Raw genomic sequence first — 14,801 nt, 5'->3', positions numbered from 1 at the left:
ATCATAGGAAGGTTTCTAAGGCAATGGTAGGTAATTTAAACATGAAGGGATAAATGGGTGAGAGGGTAACAGGCAGGAAGGCCAGGGGTCTCCAAAGGGAGGAAATAGCCTGCAAGTGTCAGACATTTTTATCTCTCTTAAGCAGCAGGAGGAAACAAACTAGCGATATTATTTCCTTCTCTGCTGCTGCTGCTAAGTTGCCTCAGTCGTGTCCGACTCTGTGCAACCCCATAGATGGCAGCCCACCAGGCTTCCCCGTCCCTGGGATTCTCCAGGCAACAACACTGGAGTGGGTGGTTTCTCTTAAAATACTGTGTTGCCATAATGACACCTGGTATCACCTGAAGTTAACTATTCTCAAACCTAGAGATAACCAATGCCTTTTTCTTATGGAAATGTTTGTCTTAAGCTATGCTAACATACTATACATTTATCCCAAACTCTGTCTTCAAGTTGGTTCCGCCTTTTGGCTCAGAACCTACTTGACAAACCAGTATGTTACACTCAGATATTGTTCCTCTAATCTATGTAAATGAAACTATTTGTATGGTGATCTGCCCTTCTTCAAGATTCAAGTTAATCATTTTATGGCCCAAGATGAACCATTTGGTGCCAAGTTATCACAGAATGCATCTTATGGGTGAGGGGCCTGGTGCCATTCAGTTTTAAGACATTCCTTTCTGTCATTAACAGGCTGCTAGTGACTATATAACATCCAGCTGAAGACTAGCAGGGGGGCACTCTTTCTGCCCCTTCAGAAGCTTTCTCTATCTCCTTTATACTTTAATAAAACTTTATTACACAAAAGCTCTGAGTGATCAAGCCTCGTCTCTGGCCCTGGATTGAATTCTTCTCCTTCGGGGCCAAGAATCCTGGCGTCGTGATTCAACAACAACCTTTCATGGGGACAGTTTCATTTAACAGGCTGAGACTGGACTGTACCGGTTGCCATAGTTGTTGCTATGACAAGAAGCCATCACAGCTAGTTGTTGCTATGCTGGAGATGTGGGAAACTGAAAAGAGACCAAAAGCCTTACAACTCTCCTTACAGAGTGATTTCAGACTAGAAGCAGTTAACAAAGAAAGGCTGACTGGTAAGGCTGAGGATGGGAGTAATTTGAGCCAGTAATCATTAGCTCTGTGGGAGCATCAGCTCAGTCAGAGTTCTGTGTCATGGTTCAGAGAGAGATGTCATTTGGCTTGAATCAATAGTTAGCCTTGGGGATGGCAGCCATAACCTCTAAACAGAAGATTTCCTTCTCCCCAGGTGGCAGAATAATTCATATTTGTTCCAGACTCAGGAACCCAGAAAGCCCTCTTGGGGCTACTTGCTCTTTGCAGGCACACACGCAATCTAGAAGGTGGAACTATCATCATGGTGCCCATTTTCCAGATGAGAAAACTGAGGTTAAGTGACTTGATCAAGCTCACACAGCTAAGTACGTGAAAGGTCAAGCACAAACCCAGGGTAACAGTCCTCAAATTGTGTGTTTTTGCTCCACACCCACTGGGAGTGGTGGGTGGTCATCTGGCACCAATGCTTAGGCAGAAGCAAGCAGTATTCAGGCTTAAATTGAAGTAACTAAGGAAAACCACTAGACCATTAAGCTAAGACCTAAATCAAATACCTTATAATTTTATAGTGGAGATTAAAAATAGATTCAAAGGATTAGGTATGGTAGCCTGAAGAACTAGGATGGAGGTTTGTTACATTGCACGGGAGGTGGTCACCAAAACCATCCCCAGGAAAACAATGTGAGAAGGAAAAGGGGTTGCCTGAGGAGGCTTAAAAACAGGTGAGAAAATAAGAGAAGTGAAAGGCAAAGGAGAAAGGGAAAGATATACTCAGTGGCATGCAGACTTCCAGAGAACAGCAAGGAGAGATAAGAAAGTCTTCGTTAAGTGCACACTGCAAGAATTAGAGGAAAATAATAGAATTGTAAAGATTATAAATCACTTCAGGAAAATTGGAGCTACCAGAGGAACACTTCATGCAAAGATGGGCACAATAAAGGACAGAAAAGTCAAAGACCTAACAGAAGCAGATGAGATTAAGAAGAGGTAGCAAGAATGCACAGAACAACTGTACAAAAATAGTCATAATGACTGGGATAGGGATGATGCTTGGGTCACTCATGTAAAGCCAGATATCCTGGAGTATGAAGTCAGTGGGCCTTAGGAAGCATCACTACAAACAATGTTAGGAGAGCTGATGGAATTCCAGCTGAGCTGTTTAAAAATCCTAAAGAATGAGGCTGTAAAAGTGCTGCATTCAAAATGTCAGCAAATTTGGAAAACTCAGCAGTGTCCACAGTAACATGTATAATATCATATATGAAATGAGTCACCAGTCCAGGTTCAATGCATGATATGGGATGCTTGGGGCTGCTGCACTGGGATGACCCAGAGGGATGGTACGGGGAGGGAGGAGGGAGGAGGGTTCAGGATGGGGAACACGTGTATACCTGTGGCAGATTCATGTTGATATATGGCAAAACCAATACAATATTGTAAAGTTAAAAAATTAAATTAAATTAAAAAAAAAAAAAGAAAGGCAATTCCAAAGAATGTTCAACCTATCATGCAATTGCACCCATCTCACTTGCTAACCAGGTAATGCTCAAAACCCTTCAAGTTAAGCTTCAATGCTACATGAACTGAGAACTTTGAGATGTACAAACTGGTTTGAGGAACCAGAGATAAAATTTCTTTTTTTTTTTTTTGGCAGTTCTATTTTTATTTTTATTTTTTTTAATTTTATTTTATTTTTAAACTTTACAATATTGTATTAGTTTTGCCAAATATCAAAATGAATCCGCCACAGGTATACATGCGTTCCCCATCCTGAACCCTCCTCCCTCCTCCCTCCCCATACCATCCCTCTGGGTCATCCCAGTGCACTAGCCCCAAGCATCCAGTATCGTGCATCGAACCTGGACTGGCAACTTGTTTCTTACATGATATTTTACATGTTTCAATGTCATTCTCCCAAATCTTCCCACCCTCTCCCTCTCCCACAGAGTCCATAAGACTGTTCTATACATCAGTGTCTCTTTTGCTGTCTCGTACACCGGGTTATTGTTACCATCTTTCTAAATTCCATATACATGCGTTAGTATACTGTATTGATGTTTTTCCTTCTGGCTTACTTCACTCTGTATAATAGGCAACATCCATTGGATCATAGAGAAAGCAAGGGAATCCCAGAAAACATTTCCATCTGCTTCACTGACTATGCTAAAGCCTTTCACTGTGTGGACCACAACAAACTGTGGAAAATTCTTAAGGAAATGGGAGTGCCAGATCACCTTACCTGTCTCCTGAAAAGTCTGTATGTAGGTCAAAATGCGGCAGTTAGAATCATATACAGAAAAACTGAAAGATTTAAAAGTGGGAAAGAAGTGTGACAACGTGTACATTGTCACTCTGGTTACTTAACTTCTATATAGGATACACCATTCGATATGCAGGACTGCCTAAATCCCAAGCTGGAATGAAGATTGCTGGGAGAAATATCAACATTCACAGATCTGAAGATGACACTGCCCTAGTGGCAGAGAGCAAAGAACTAAAGAGCCTCTTCATGAGGAGAGGAGATGCAAAAACTGGTTAAAACTCAACATTCAAAAAAACTATTCACAAAAATATACTCAACATTCAGGGCATCTGGTCCCACCACATCATGGCATATAGATGAGGGAAAAGTGGAAACAGTGGCAGATTTTATTTTCTTGGGCTCCAAAACAACTGTGGACCTTGGCTGCAGCCACAAAATTAAAACACACTTGCTCCTTGGAAGGAAGAAAAGCTATGAAAAACCTGCACTGTGTATTAAAAAGCAGAGACTCACTTTGCTACAGAGGTCTGCAGTGTCAAAGCCATGATTTTCCAGTAATCATGTACAGATGTGCGATCTGGACCATAAGAAACAGTGAATGCCAAAGAATTGAGCTTTTGAACTGTGGTGCTTGAAAAGATTCTTGAGAGTCCCTTATACAACAAGGAGATCAAACCAGTCAATTTGAAAGGAAATCAACCTGTGACCCCTGCTGGCTCAGCTGAGGCATCTACTAAGGGCCTCCAGGTGGAAAGAACAGATGCTTCCACTGAAAAAGTGCCTAACCATGGCAGTTCCAAGCAAATAGTTTATAGCTCCACCCCTGAAAGAAGCTCAGAAATGCTGAAGGCTCTGTGTTCCCTGGGTCCCCTGATGCATGAATTGCATTCTCCCCAGCAGCATTGGAGGCAAGGAAGGGGCATTCTGGGCCCTGGAGGAGGGGGATGGCTCAGGGATCCACTGGGGCCACCACTTACCAAGTAGGACTGGAAAGGACAGACCAGGCATATGTGGCAGAGAGCTGGTGACTGGGTGTGGGACAAAAGGGAACCAGCTCTGCATAAAGTACCTCACCCAAAATCCCCTGGAGGACATGCCCAGTGATAAGAATATCTGAGATGGGACAAAGAGAGTCTATTTAATTATCCCTTATAATTCCTCTGAATGAGGAGGTGGTTGAGTTGGTGGGTCATCACAAGTTCTTCCATGGCCTAGACCACCTGCTAGTCGCTATCCTTGGGTCTGCCTCTCCCCAGCTTCAGTCATGTAGTTTTGGAGGAAATTGACTATCATGTCCTGAGGGGTCAGGGCCAAAGACCATGTAAAGCCGGTCATAATACCACATTTTCCTGCCAGGATGGCTGATCTAAGGCTGTACATGTGATCTGAGGTGGGTCATTCAGAGAACACCCTTGAACTCTGATGTCTGCAATCTTCTTTCCTTACTAGGTGATGCCTTCGGGATTTAAAATCCTAGGGCAGGTAGCTCGAATTCCCTCACTAGGTGTAGAAGCCTTAAAGAAGAAAGTTGACAGGCTAAGACCATCAAAGAAGAGTAAAGGGAAAGAGTGAGGGTGAGAGAGAATTGATGACTTCTGATTTCTTGGGTCCAGTCACTGAGATCTTTGTATTTTCTCTGATTCTTGTGTCCTGGATTCCCAGAATCATTTCAATGAGTCTCCCTTTTCCTTAAAGCCAGTTGGAGTAGGGCTCCTCTCAATTTTGATTCAGACTTGGTTCTAGATCCTTCACTCCCTGACACAAACAGAGGCAACATTTATTTCAGTACCATTAAGAGTGAAACCCTTTATTCTTTACTGAGAATAGGGTGTACAGACCACCAAATACAGTTCACCAGCATCCTGGGCAGGAGTGCCCAAAGTGTGCGTGAGTGTGTGTTAGGAGAGGCCTTACTGATTCCTGAACCACTCCAAGCATTTACACTGCTTGTGCCAGGCCAATCCTGTCATTTCCTCAATCATAAACCAAGAAGTACTGCCTCAGGAAGACATCACCCAGGATCCAGGTCTCTGTAGATGGACTCAATTTGCTCTCTTTAAAGGCGGCATAGTAGTGGCCTCTAGAATCCTGGGGGAGTCAGAGACACACACCAGTCAGCATGAGCCCTTACCGGTGACTCCCCCCAATATCCAGACCCAGCTCAATTCTTTGTTTTATTTCCCTCTTTTGGTAAGCATCAAGGGGTTTTCTCAGCAGCAGGGGATATGAGAGTTTATCTAAAACCAAAGAGGGCCAAGACATGAGGTTGCCATGAGGAAGGGTGTGGGGGAGGGGAGGACTGGGAGTTGGGGAAACAGAGGAATGATAAACAACAAGTCCTACTGTAGAGCATAAGGAACTATATTCAATATTCAGTGATAAACCACATGAAAAAGAATAAGAAGAAATATATAATTTTATATGTATAACTGAGTCACATTGCTCTGCAGCAGAACTTAATGCAACACTGAAGGCCAATGGCATCCCACTCCAGTACTCCTGCCTGGAAAATCCCATGGAGGGAGGAGCCTGGTAGGCTACAGTCCATGGGGTTGCTAAGAGTTGGACACGACTGAGAGACTTCACTTTTCCTTTTCACTTTCACTTTTTACTTTCATGCATTGGAGAAGGAAATGGCAACCCACTCCAGTGTTCTTGCCTGGAGAATCCCGGGAAGGGGGAGCCTGGTGGGCTGCCGTCTATGGGGTCGCACAGAGTCGACCACTGTGAGACTTCGGACACGACTGAAGCAACTCAGCAGCAGCAGCAGCAGATTAGCCACACTTCAATATAATTATTTAGAAAAGAACAAGTGTGTCCATAGCTCTCCTCACTCCCTGTTTCTTTCCTTCTGACTCCTGCTCTGTTTTCTCTGCAGAGAATGCTGGTTTTCCTCCTGCATCCCCACAATCCATACTTTATTATCAAGCTCTATTTTGTATTGGAGTATAGCTGATTAACAATATTCTGAGTTTCAGGTGGATAGTAAAGGGGCTCAACTGTATGTATCCGGGTATCATGGTCCCAAAGACACCCCTCCCATCCAAGCTGTCATATAACTGAGGGGAGTTCCCTGTGCTACAAAGAAACTCGTTGTTGGTTATCCATCTTAAATAGATCAGTGCCCACAACACGTTCTTGAAGACTTAACTCAGGAAATCTGAGAAGCCTCCTTCGGCCCACACTCACCCTCTTTGGCCACTCCAGGCTTGGGTGGGTAAGGTACTCTGGTTTCCCAGCCCCACCAGTCAGTCCGTAGCCCTCATCACCCCTAGTAAGTCCCCAGTGCCCCAGTGCAGAGCACCTTGAGATGCCATTTGCATGGAATCCAGTGCACTTTTGCCTAGAACCAAGCAACCCTCCATATGGCTCAATGAGTTTCTGGTTTTAGAATTCCTGAAATTCCCTCTCCTCCTCAAAGCCTTCTTTGAGCCCATCAGCCTGCTCTGAACTCTTGCAGGGAGCTGACATGAAGCCTCCACCCTACGTGTGGGCTGAGCAGTCACTGAGCACCCTTTATTCACATTAGCATCCAACCTCCCCACAGTGGGGACAGGTACCCCAACTCACAAAGGAGGCACCTGGCCAGAGCAAGGGGAAGATGCAGCCGAGAACTAGGCTGACCATGTAATTTATCACTCAAACCAGGAAAGCTTTGAGAAGGGAAGGGAGACTGTGAACTTATGCTAGGACATCACACTGGGACTGTCCCCAGCCATTCTCCTTGTAATATGGCCTATGTCAGGGACTGCTGTGCTGAATTTCATGTTCATGCACCTCTGAATTCAGATTGAATTGAAGCTCTTTGAGGACTGAGGAACTTAGTATTCCCCTCTACCTGACTCCTACCATGCCATATGGTATGGTATCTCCACATTTATATCAGGAAGATCAGTGTCCCACACAGCCCTTTACTTTCAAGTGATTGGTGTTGTGGGAGGCACCGGCCCAGCCACAGGGCTCAGCAGCATCTGCAATGGTGTAACATGGCCTCCAGAGGGCGCACTCCTTCCAGCAGTAGCCCAAGGGTTCCTACAAGCTCCAGTTTGAGAACCAACCCTCAATATTGTCCCCTCACCTTGAGGATGTAGGCTCGAGCTGGCACTGGGTAGTTGACGCCGTTGATGGTGAAGATAATAGAGGGAAGGGTATTGACCACAGAACAATAAACTTAGTGCAGTTAGAGAGAGAGGGTGAGAGATTGGCCCTGTAGTTCCTTGTTGTGTTTGGAGACTGGAAGTAACCCTGGGGCATGACCCTTCACCTTGGAACCCCATAGCCTGGCGCAGATGAGCTTCTGTATGTTATTGACCAGTTTTCCTGAGGCTTCGATATGTCATGTCCCAGTGTCCACAAGGGCCTCACAGCTGTCAGAAAAAGCAATAACCTTTCTTTTCATGGAGATGCTGAGAGACAATGGAAGAAAGAGGGCATCAAGGTCACTCAGATTCTCCCCAGAATTTCCCCCTTCCTGACTGTCTCCTAAACAGCCCTTCGTCTCTTGCCCTCTTTTCCTTTGCTCTCAACACAGTACCTTTCTTGACATCCTCAAATGCAGTACTTGAATGCACCAGGATATTTTGTACCTTGACACAAGCTGGTCTTCCTTCCTAGAAGACTCCACTCCACTTTGACTAGCAAATTTCTTCTCATCTTCCATATTCCACCTTAATTGTATTGTTTTCGGGAAGTCTTTTCCCCAGTGTTTATCATTCTCCTGTCTTGGTCTCTCTCTGTAGACCCTTCCTCATGTCTGCTGCTGTTGCTCCTGCTGACTCACTTCAGTCGTGCTGACTCTCGGAGAACTCATAGAGGGCAGCCCACCAGGCTCCGCCATCACTGGGATTTTCCAGGCAAGAGTACTGGACTGGGTTGCCATTGCCTTCTCCTCATGTCTAGCATGTACTAAAGTCACAATTCACTTCTGGGCGAGTCACTTCATGTACATCTGCCTTCTTAAATGTGAGGGTGAGTTTTAATCTCCTTGCATCCCTAAAGTGTCTGGCACACAGTGAATGCTCAATGCTTGTCTGTTCAATGAGTGAACAAAGACTGAGAAATCAACAAGAAACATCCAGAGAGCTGTATGTGATGGGGAACAAATAATGGGTTGCACACAGAGTGAAGATGGAGATTTGCAGGGGCAGCAGATTCTCTTGATAGGAGAGAGGGGTTCCTCTGGGAGAGGGTATCTCCCAGCACTGCTCCTACAACCAGCTCAGACCCTGAGACCCTGGCCAGGAAATACATGACTAGCCCACAGAAACACCAAAGGACAGGTCAGCTTTTGTCTGAGGGTATCACACAGAATCCTATCAATTATGCCTCTTGTCCTCAGGTCACTCCTGGATCCCACCTTCCTGATTCTCTGTTATAGCCCCTGTCCCACTGTGTGCCCAAGAACATGGAATGTCTGTTTTATTAGTTGCTTTCACATCTTAAGACTGCAGCCAACCTCTCTCTGCTGCTGGGTAGTTGCTCCCTAAGAAGACCAGTTTTCCCCATTTTCTCACTGTCCCTGTTTTTAAAATGACATTTATCTGTACTGAGAACTTCCTATGTCCTAGGTAGCCCTGGACAGTTGGTCATCTTATCATAACTCTGTTCATGCTGGAGAAATTCTCCCTGATCCTCTGTTCACCACACTCTAGAGTCCTCTAACCATGCTCCACGCCTCACAGGGCAGTGGGTGCAGCCCTCTCCCAGCTGCACAGACCTCTTGGACCCTTTTAGGACCATGGTCAGAGCCTTTCTCAGAAGGCCTGGGTATTATGAACCCATGGGTTGTTTGTGTATTTATGGGCTTGTGTGTTTGTTTGTATGTGTGCTTGTATGTGTCTCTGTGAGTGCTTGTGTGTCTCTGACTAGCTATGCATGTTCTTATGTGTCTCTGTGAAGGTTTATATGTGTCTGCTTGTGTGTTTCCATGTGTCTGTGTGTCTGTCTGTGTCGTTGTGGGTGGTGTATATGTCTGTGTGACTGTATGTTTAAGAATGTATTTGTGTGTGTCTGCCTGTGTCCATGTACAGTAGTGGGAACACCACTTAGGCTGACCCTCAGAGGGAGAGGCTTACCGGTCCATGTGTACACTCCACTACCTGCTTCAATCAATGGTACCCAGTTGAGCTCTCCCTTGTAGTAGCGGTGGTCCACCCCACCAAACCACCACACTGCCCTCCCGCTTGTCTCTGAAGAGAAGAGAGGCTGGGATCCTTGGAGGACTGTAAAAACAGCACCGTCTGAGAGCTGTGCTGGTCCACCCATCAAGGCCCTAATAAGGTCCCCATGTACAAATGCAGAAATAGTGTCTAGGAGCGATTGAGATCCAGACTGAGGTCTGTTACTGGCTAATGAGTGGCACAGAGGAGGTAAGAAGTTAAATCACTTGGCTGGGCTCCATCCACTATGTCTTCTGAAGATGCCCTGGATCTCCTGTGACCTGAGTGCTCAGACACTCTCAGAGGACAGGGTGCTGAAGTGTTTTGGCCTTCCCCTTGTCTACCTTGTCATTTTTCAGGAAAATCAAGGCCTGGGAGTTCTAAGGGTGTGGGTCCAGGTCACCCAGAGTTGGCTCCGCTGGCCTGTGAGCTCTACTGTCCAGAGGGTCCCACACTCAGAAGGGACCCCAGCTCCACTCTCCCTGTCTTGAAATGCCTAATATTTCTTGAACAAGGGGTCCCACACTTTTGTGTCCCACACTTTCATTTCTCACTGGCTCCACAAATTGTGTAGCTGGTCCTGGGCTCCCAGTGAAATGCTAATGAGGAGGGAAAGATATCCCCCATCCTTCTCTTTCCTTCCTTATCAAATTCATAAGCAAATCCTAATGCCTTTTCCTTCAACTTGTTTCCTGTTGTCTTCCATTAGCCTTCCTCCTCACACACCCCCAGAGACCAATTTACTGATCTTGAGCCCAGGAGTAGGGTTGTGTTCCAATAATATTTTATTTATAAAAGCCAGTAGTGATGCCAGGTAGGGCCCGGGGGCCATAGTTATCCTGGGTTAGATTTTATCTTAGGATACTTCTTTAGCAAGTGTTCTATAATTTTCATGCAACTGAAAGCAACTTACAGCTTATTTGGATAAACTGATTGTCCATCTCAGACTTACTTGCTCAAGTAGAAGGCAAAAACAGGCTCAGAAATGGCACCTTGATTCTTCAGCTTGCCAAAGATGGGGATGGCTCCAGAGAAGGATATGCTGGGGTAGTTCAAGCCGAAGACACCATCATAAGTTCTGCCTTCAAACCCATATTCCGCCACGCTTAGACAGAACGGCTGGTTAGTACTTACAAGGTCCCCAATCTGTGGGAGAGAAGAGTGATCCCACTTACAGATATGTGAAGTGGGGCTAGGACTGGCCTGGGATGCATTGCCGTTAGATCCTCAGAGAAGAATTGAGGCTGGGCTCTATCTTTGGTGACCCACAGATGGTTAGACGAAGCTGGGAGGGGAATCTGGGTTTCACTTGAGAGAGGCTGTGAATTTTAAAACATCTGACCCTCTGAAAAACACCACCTGAGTGAGTCAAATTGGCCTTGTGGCTTCTGTACAGGTAGGGAAACCAAGAGTCAGGCCAGGTCCCATTGGTGCCACCTTATGGACAAAATGAACGAGAACAAGATAGCCTTCTCTTTGGCATCACTGTGACCTAATGACAGGAATGGACTGCATTCTCTCTAATGTACTGTGGATTCTGCATCTGTCCAGGAAGACAGAAGCTGAAAACACAATCTTGCTTCCAGTGTCTATGAAATTACTCCCTGAGGAATTCACTTTTGGGGATACGTGTATATTTCTGTGAATGTGTACGAGAGAGAGGGGAACTACTCAGGCATTTTGGGGGAGGCGGGCCATAGGTTTATTAGACTCTCAAGGGTCGTCTAGAGTGAGAACTCATTTATCAGGCCCCTTGACCTCTCAGGCCCCCAGTTTAGCACTCTAGATACCTGAAGCCAATGACTGCCCCCAGGGTCCTCAGATCAGTTTTATCCTGTCCCCAAACATCCCACAGCAACTTCAGCCCTAAAAAGCCAGCCTAACTCCACATTTTACCACATGTGTGCCCTTAGCAAGGCCCTTGCGGTCTGTACTTCAGTTTCCTCATATGTCTCATGAGCTATTCAGAGTAACTGCTGTGTGGGGTTGTTGCAGGATTAAACTAGTTATCACCTGAAAGTGCTTGGAACAGTCTGTTAATATAAAAGTGGGTGCTTTTATCCCTTCTTCTCTCTCTCAGCAAAATGAACCTTGAACTGCTCATGGGCAGAGGAGCTGCAAGTCCACACCTCAAGCAAATCTCTGGGTTAGCTAATTTGTTTACTCCTGTGTCACCACAGGCACTGCCTCCCCAGAAACATATCCTATGGATATGATGGCCATATATATGGGAATTAGGCTAGGAAGGGTCCTGCCAGATTGTCCTGCATCTGTTTTGCAAGCCGTGGTCACTCCATAGCCAGTCTTGACTCAGCATTTGTTACACTGTTACCCAAACTGTGTCATAAGCAACAACTCCGTTCATTCTCCTAGATCCATAATTGATGGTGAAGGTCTTATGGGTAGGCCGGAAGGTGGAAGACTGAAGATGTCTGAACCTAATGTGTGTAGCTGCAGACACAAGAGATGAGTTTCATCAGGTGCCAAGGGTGGAAAACAGGGCAGCAGGGCAAGTGAAGGATGGTCCGGGTATGGGGTGTCTGTACTCACAACAGGTTGGACTGGTGCAAAAGACAGGGGGCACCCACAAGTCAGATGAGGCTGTGTCAAAGATAACCTGGAATTCCTGAGGGGGTGTTCCAATGGTGATGTTACCCACATAGACCAACTACAGGGAGAAGGAGGGAGTGGGTTAGTGCAGAACTGGCTATCCTCTATTCCCACACTGATGCCTCCCTCTGGGTGTCACATATCTCTTGAGATCACTTTCTAACCACTGTGCACCTCACAGAATTTGATCACAGACATATCTGCATTTGATATATTTTTCCTGTGCTACATTGTATGTAGGATATTGACTATATGACCAGGAGTTGAAGTGGTACCTCCTGCATGGGCAGCCCAGAGGCATAAGCACTGGGCCTCTAGGACCACTGGACACCCAAGGAGGTCTGGTGCCTTCATTTGAGAAGCTCTGTAATCTCTTCAAACCCAGCCTTAGCAGCCCCTTCTCCAGGTGTTCCTTCTTGATCAACCCCAGCCACTCCCTCTAAACTCAGACCACATCCAATCAACACCACACAGGTGACCCTTTCATTTGACATGTATTTACCCTTTGCCTATCTCTCAGGCTGGCATGGGCATTCTTGAAGACAAAATAAGCCCTTTGTCTAATCTCAAAACAGTGACCACAGTGATCGTTATGGCCATACATGGAATACAGATTCAGTAACTTATTACTGCTGTTATTCTTGCATCTGTGGAAACTGAATTCCTCTGCCTGGGGATTCACAATTGCTTTGCAGTTGGTTCTACCTTTTGATCAGTGATGGCTGACTCTTCATCTGTAGCTGAGTGGCTCACGTAGTTCAGAAGGAACAATCGCCATCAAACTAATGACACATGCTTGACAGAGAAATGAATATGTACCTGCCACCTGGTAATTGCCAGGCCCAGTCACCAAGACCAACAGTTGAGGATGAGAGTGCCTTCTCCTCTGGGTGGGGTCCCTCTTTTCCACTGTCTCTGCCTCCTGCAGGAACCCCACCCTCAACACCCCACCTGGCACCTCCAAATGAGCCCCATGCCTGGCTAGAGAACAAGGGGGCGCTGTGGAGCACCATCCTCCCAAAATACTCACATCCATAATGTTTCTCAGAGGGTAAATAGTTAGTTTTGAGCCACGAAAAGAAATCTGGGACCATCTGTAAGGATGCTCCTTTAAGAAATCCTTCAGCATGTTTTTCCCACTGAGGGTTTTTCTCATGGTCTTCACTCTCCTTAGAGGTATTCTTTCACCGAGCATTTGACAAAGAAAACAAAGAAGATGCTACAATTAGCTGTCAGTGTTAAGGTATAACTGTCATTGTAATGGCCCTGTGTATTTTCTAATCATTTTTATGAGGTACATTATTATCAGAATTTTATACCTATACCATGGCAAAGACATAGATTTGAATACAGGTTCTTTTCTGCAATCTTGGATAAGCCATATGACCATGTGGTGTCTCAGTCTCCTCTTTGGTAAAATGGTGGAATGTAACAATACAAACCCTCCAAATAGAATATCTTGGGGATAAGAGAAGTGATGGATATAAGGTACCTGATAAATAGGAAGTCTCAACAATGACAGCCATTAACATTGCTGTTGCCATCCCATACTATCCTTCTCATAGAACCTCAAGGAAGGAGGTAGAAGGGGGACTCTCATCCTCTTTTACAAGGGAGCAATTTGAAATGCAAGAGGTTTCTGAGTTGGCTGTGGTCACACTGCTTGTCAGATATAAAACAGTGTATCATTCTCCAAGTTGTCAGAGAAGAGAGAGTTGAAAGAAGAATCCAAGATATAGGGAACAAGTAATGGAAATCCAGAGGCTTGAGAAGGAAGGACAAGTCAAATGAAAAATTAAAAGAAACAACAGAAAGAGAAATACACTCCCAGTGACTTCCAAAGAGATGGAGAGATAAATGACAGTGATACAGAGATGCAGACATAGGCATATACACACTGAGGTAGACAGGGAAAAAAGAGGACATGTTGAATAAAATGTAGAAAGTGCTATTCCACAGGACCACATCGACATCTGCATAGACTGTGCACTGAACAGTTGCAAGGAGTTGCATTTTCAATAGGTCGTGACATGATTGGACCCCAAGATTTGTGCAACCATGCAAATCTACACCAAGACCTTGGGATCCACGGTTCCTATAGTAAGTTACTTATCAGTAAGTAAGAGTTGAACATTAAGACTCTTAGGGAAATATTCCATTCCCTTCTAAACCTGATGGGTGGAAGAATAATCAGATGAAAAGAAAAGTCTGAGAAAAGAATATGATGTGACATACAGTCCCCATACTTACTTGACTATGCACTCTGAGAAGGCCACCAGCCCGAGGAGCACAAGCCACTTCATGCTTCTTTCCTGGCTCCAAGTACTCAGGGAAGTTTGGGTTCTTAGCATGTAGTGGTGACCAGGAGCCCCTAATTATATATGCTCTAAGCTACCCTAGTTTTCCCCTTTAGACCACCAAAAGATCTGGAAGAAAAAAAAAGCTCTTGATAAAATCTTTACCTTCATCAGTGGCCTTGGTGAGTGGACTTTGCAGCTTTTCAGAATACAGAGAATTGAAACATAATCTCTTCCTTGAAGCTTGGTTGGAAAGTCAAACTGATCTGCATGGACATCTAATAAGATGGAGAATCTTGCCTACTTGGAGAAAAAATGGCTAAGAACATCATGAAAATGGATACTAGGGGCCATACTCTACACGTGTGGTTTCATGTCATCTTCCTAGCCACTTCATGA

The 14,801-nt window shown here is 45.3% G+C and overlaps 1 pseudogene; it reads right to left on the bottom strand.

The window, feature by feature from the left end:
* Positions 1–5,275: 5,275 nt before the first annotated feature.
* LOC113885751 lies at positions 5,276–14,440 on the bottom strand (annotated as a pseudogene).
* Positions 14,441–14,801: the final 361 nt, after the last annotated feature.

The sequence above is a fragment of the Bos indicus x Bos taurus genome, chromosome 29 (genome assembly GCF_003369695.1).
Source record: "Bos indicus x Bos taurus breed Angus x Brahman F1 hybrid chromosome 29, Bos_hybrid_MaternalHap_v2.0, whole genome shotgun sequence".
NCBI classification, from domain to species: Eukaryota; Metazoa; Chordata; class Mammalia; order Artiodactyla; family Bovidae; genus Bos; species Bos indicus x Bos taurus.
Note: the sequence above shows the minus strand (reverse complement) of the source record. Positions and strands in the feature narration are given on the sequence as shown.